This window comes from Pseudophryne corroboree, chromosome 8 (genome assembly GCF_028390025.1).
Source record: "Pseudophryne corroboree isolate aPseCor3 chromosome 8, aPseCor3.hap2, whole genome shotgun sequence".
Classification (NCBI taxonomy): Eukaryota; Metazoa; Chordata; class Amphibia; order Anura; family Myobatrachidae; genus Pseudophryne; species Pseudophryne corroboree.
In genome coordinates, this window is record NC_086451.1 from 423,124,990 (window position 1) to 423,130,989 (window position 6,000).

Sequence of the window (6,000 nt, forward strand, 5' to 3'; positions counted from 1 at the left end):
GCCGCACTGGAAGCCCTGGTTCCAGACTTCCAGCTGCAGCAGATCTGGGACCAGGCCGGCTTTATTATCCCTGCCGCCGCATCGAGCTCCTGTGACCGCGGCGCTACTAGTTCAAATCTGTCGCTGATTGGCTGCCGGTCCGTGGCAGTTTTGAAATATTAGCGCCGTGGTCACAGGAGCTCGATGTGGCGGCAGGGATAATAAAGCCAGCCTTGTCCCAGATCCGCTGCAGCCGCCCTCAGCCTCCTCTGCCGTCCTGCCCTCGGACCTCTGCACACCCACAGCCTCCTCTTCCGCACTATCTCCGAGGCCCACAGCCTCCTCCACTCCACGCCTACCACAGCCTACTCACCCACCGCACCGCAGACCACGCCGCTGCTAAACAGGTAATCTTACCCTGCTGCCTTTTTCTCTCTCCCTAGTCCCTACTGTATGCCCTTGCTGTCCCTCTCTGTCACTCTCCCTATCCCTGCTGTCACTTTCCATGTCCCTGCTGTCACTTTCCCTGTCCCTGCTGTCACTCTCCCTGTTTCTGCTGTCACTCTATAATGTGAATTTCGGGTCATACCATGTGCTATAATGTGATTTTCAGCTCATACTGTTGGGTATAATGGTAATTTCAGCTCATACTGTGTGGTATAATGTGAAAGGGGCACCAGTAAGGGGTCCTACTATTGTGGTGCATAATGTGTCACGATCCGGGTATCTGGACGCCATTACTTACCCTTCAGATGCCTCCTAAGGCGGGCTCAGCGTTCCAGGACCGGATTCCGCTGTTCCTGAGTTTCCACATACAGAGTGGTCTTTTCATCAGCCGCGGCCTCCGCTGTGCCCGCGTGGTTAAATGTGCATCTATCAGCATGGCGTCTCCTGTCTCCGGTGGCCGGCGCCGCCATTACTGTTTCCCAGACCACATGGATTACAAACCAAACTTCCCTCCAAGTGTCTGCATGGGCGCAGCCATCTTGGATTCTGTCATCTGATCATTTCCACCAATCTGCTGTCTGTGTTGTTGATTTGCATAATTGCCTAGCCAACCCCTTCCTTGCTGCAGGTATAAGTAAGCTGTACCTGAGCAAGGAAGACGTCAGTGCTTTGGTTGTCAAACCTAGTTCCTGTTTGTCTCTCTTCTATGATTGTCTTCCAGGTTCCAGCTCCTGTCTCAAGACTTCCACCATAGAGACCCGCACCAGCATTCCACCTGCGGTGTAGCCTGACTCTCCAATCCATTGTGGATTCATCTGTTTCCAGCTACAACACTACCTGCTTCCAGCCTCAGCTTCCAGCAGAGTACAGCTTCCCTTAAAGGGCCGGTGTCCTTTCTACACTTTACCACTCTCCACCGGAATTATTATTTCTCCGCTCTCAAGTTCTACATTTCAGTTCACATTTCATCGCTCCCAAAGTTCATTTATTATTTAACTGGTTCCAGCCAGTATCCACTCCGTGCTAACAACAGTCTGGTTCCAGCCAGTATCCACAGCAGCTGTTTTACCTTCAGCAACCCAGCTCTTCCTGGAACACCAGCTGGTATAATCCTGGGTTATCTCCATTGCTACAGCCGGGCCTGGTAAGGACTTTCCATCTAGAAGATCATAAGAACTATCTCACACTACCAGTGCCCTGTGGCTCCTGCCATGCTGTAGTACTCAGGAACTGTATTTATTCTTTGCTGACTTTTACGTTTTCTTTTATTGCTGCTGTGTTGCGGAGTTGTCATAAATAAACATCATTGACTTTTATTCCTGGTTGTCGTGGTCACGCCTTCGGGCAATTCTTCTACATGTCTAGGGGTCTGATACAACCTGCCAGGTTCCATTACACCTCAGTCCCTACAACTGAGGCTGCCTCCCGTCAGCTCAGGCCCTCAGTTGTGACAGTAAGCACTGACCTAATGAATCCAGCCGGAGATCAGGATCAAGCGGCCAGGCCGATGCAAGAACTGGCAGCCCGACTTGAACATCAGGAGGCTGCACAGGGCCACATCATCCGCTGTCTCCAGGATCTCTCTACTCGGCTGGATGGGATTCAGACAACCCTCCGTGGATCAGACGCGTCCGGTGCGTCAACCACAGTGACTCCAGCTATAACCCCACCCACCTTACCCATTTCTGCTCCACGTCTTCATCTTCCAACGCCAGCAAAATTTGACGGATCTCCAAGATTCTGCAGGGGATTTCTCAACCAGTGTGAGATTCAGTTTGAGCTACAACCTGGCAATTTTCCCAGTGACCGTACAAAAATTGCCTACATTATCTCTCTTCTCAGTGGCTCAGCCCTTGATTGGGCATCACCGTTATGGGAGAGGTCCGACACCCTGCTATCCTCCTACACTACATTCGTGTCAACATTCAGGCGTATCTTCGACGAGCCAGGCCGGGTAACTTCAGCTTCATCTGAGATTCTCCGTTTGCGCCAGGGATCACGTACTGTAGGACAATATCTTATACAGTTCCAGATCCTGGCATCCGAACTGGCATGGAACGACGAGGCCCTGTATGCTGCATTCTGGCATGGCTTATCTGAGAGTATTAAAGATGAGTTAGCTACCAGAGACTTACCTTCCAAGTTAGATGAGCTAATCTCACTCTGCACGAAAGTTGATTTACGTTTCAGAGAGAGAGCAACTGAGCGTGTAAGATCATCTGCTCCAAAATCTTCTGCTCCTCCTCCTCGCCAACTGTCACCATCTAAAGATGAGTCCAGCCAAATTGGTCGTTCCCGTTTAACTCCTGCTGAGCGCCGAAGACGCCTCTCCAAGTCTCTCTGTCTTTATTGTGCAGCTCCATCTCACACCATTAATGCCTGTCCCAAACGTCCAGGACTCCAGACCCTAGCTCGCCAAGGAGAGGGCCGGCTAGGAGTAATGATCTCCTCTCCATCTCCTCAAGATTGTAATCTCCCAGTCTCGCTTCAAGTTGCTCAACGTTATCGGAACGTCATTGCCCTCCTTGATTCCGGAGCAGCTGGGAACTTTATTACCGAAGCCTATGTTAAACGGTGGTCCCTACCCACCGAGAGACTTCCTTCGTCCATTTCTTTAACTGCCGTGGATGGCAGCAAAATTTTTGATGCAGTTATTTCTTTAAGGACTCTACCAGTTCGTCTGAGAGTGGGAGTTCTTCATTCCGAACTTATTTCTTTTTTAGTGATTCCAAGAGCCACACATCCTGTGGTCCTGGGCCTTCCATGGCTCCGTCTTCACAATCCTACAATTGATTGGACGACTACGCAAATCCTGGCATGGGGTTCCTCCTGTGCTGAGACATGTTTGTTTAAAGTATTGCCTGTCTGTTCTTCCTCCCCCAGGTCGTCTGATGTTCCACCTCCTCCATATCAAGATTTCACGGATGTGTTCAGTAAAGCTTCTGCTGATATCCTTCCTCCTCATAGAGAATGGGACTGCCCGATTGATCTCGTTCCAGGGAAGGTTCCACCTCGAGGCCGAACTTATCCGTTGTCTCTGCCTGAGACGCATTCTATGGAGGAATACATTAAAGAGAACCTAGCAAAGGGGTTCATTCGACCTTCTTCTTCTCCAGCCGGCGCAGGCTTCTTTTTTGTAAAGAAGAAAGATGGTGGTCTGCGGCCGTGCATCGACTACAGAGGTTTGAACGACATTACCATCAAGAACCGTTATCCTTTACCCCTGATTACTGAGCTCTTTGACAGAGTTAGCGGAGCTACCATCTTTACAAAGCTGGACTTGAGAGGTGCATACAATCTCATCCGGATCCGTGAGGGTGACGAGTGGAAGACCGCCTTTAACACCCGTGACGGACATTATGAGTACCTCGTCATGCCCTTCGGATTGAGCAATGCTCCAGCTGTCTTCCAGCATTTTGTCAATGAGATCTTCAGAGACATTCTATACCGTCATGTCGTGGTCTATCTAGACGATATCCTCATTTTTGCCAACGATTTAGAGGAACATCGTTTTTGGGTTAAAGAGGTTCTGTCCCGTCTCCGTGTCAATCATCTCTACTGCAAATTAGAGAAATGCGTCTTTGAAGTCAAGTCCATTCCGTTTCTAGGGTACATTGTGTCCGGTTCCGGACTAGAGATGGATCCTGAGAAACTACAAGCAATCCAGAATTGGCCGGTACCCTTAACCCTCAAAGGGGTCCAGAGGTTCTTAGGGTTCGCCAATTATTACCGAAAGTTTATACGAGACTTTTCCACCATTGTGGCGCCTATTACTGCTTTCACCAAGAAGGGTGCTAACCCGTCCAAGTGGTCTGAAGAAGCCATGCAAGCTTTTCATCTTTTAAAACAGAGGTTCATCTCTGCACCTGTCCTGAAACAGCCTGACATCGACTCTCCTTTCATCTTAGAGGTGGATGCCTCCTCCGTTGGAGTAGGAGCGGTGTTATCTCAGAGGGCTAAAGATGGTCATTTACATCCTTGCAGTTTCTTCTCACGGAAGTTCTCCCCAGCGGAGCGCAACTATGCCATTGGCGACCAGGAGTTGCTAGCCATCAAGCTCGCTCTAGAGGAGTGGAGATATCTGTTGGAGGGAGCTTCTCATTCAATCACCATCCTTACAGACCACAAGAACCTTCTATATCTAAAAGGCGCACAATGTCTCAACCCTCGTCAGGCCAGATGGGCACTTTTCTTTTCCAGGTTCGACTTTAAACTCCAGTTCTGTCCGGGCTCTCAGAATCGCAAGGCCGATGCCCTTTCCCGCTCATGGGAGCAAGAAAATGAGTCAGAGTCTTCAGACAAGCATCCTATTATAAATCCGTTGGCATTCTCCACGGTAGGGATGGACTCTACGCCCCCATCAGGGAAAAGTTTTGTGAAGCCGACACTAAGGAAGAAGCTCATGCATTGGGCCCATGCTTCCCGTTTTGCCGGACATACAGGTATCCAAAAAACCCTGGAGTTTATCTCTAGGTCCTATTGGTGGCCAACTCTGAAAAAGGACGTTTTGGAGTTTATTGCATCTTGCCCAAAGTGTGCTCAACATAAAGTATCCCGCCAGTCGCCTGCGGGGCAACTGGTTCCACTATCTGTTCCCCGTCGACCATGGACCCATTTGTCGATGGATTTTATTACAGATTTGCCCATGTGCAACAAGTTCAATACCATCTGGGTGGTAGTTGACCGGTTCACCAAGATGGCACACTTCATTCCTCTCACCGGTCTTCCGTCAGCTTCCAAGTTGGCTCAAGTATTCATACAAGAGATCTTCCGACTCCACGGTCTTCCAGAAGAAATTATCTCAGATCGAGGAGTTCAATTCACAGCCAAATTCTGGCGAAGTTTATGTCAAGTCCTCCAAGTCAAGTTAAAGTTTTCCACGGCTTACCATCCTCAGACCAATGGTCAAACTGAGAGGGTGAATCAGGACTTGGAGGCCTTCCTCCGCATCTATGTGTCCTCCTCTCAAGATGACTGGGTTCAATTACTTCCCTGGGCCGAGTTCTGTCATAACAACCAGTATCATTCTTCATCTTCTTCAACACCATTCTTCACCAACTTTGGATTCCACCCTAAAGTCCCTGAGTTCCAACCGCTTCCAGCAACTTCTGTTCCCGCAGTGGATATCACCTTGCATCAGTTTGCCAATATCTGGAAGAGCGTACGATCAGCTCTGCTCAAGGCATCGTTCAGGTACAAGAAGTTTGCGGATAAGAAGCGTCGAGCAGTTCCTGCTCTCAAGGTGGGTGATCGGGTATGGTTATCCACGAAGAATTTGAGGTTAAGAGTTCCCAGTATGAAGTTTGCACCTCGCTACATCGGTCCTTTCAAAATTGATCAAGTCATCAATCCTGTTGCTTACAGACTCCAGTTACCTCCCTTCTTAAAAATACCCAGGACATTCCATGTTTCCCTGTTGAAACCGCTAATCTTGAATCGGTTTCATTCCTCACTTCCACCAACTCCGAAAGTCCAAACTCAACGAGGCGTTGAGTATGAAGTGGCCAAGATCCTGGACTCACGTCACCGTTACGGTCAACTTCAGTATCTCATTGACTGGAAGGGCTATGGTCC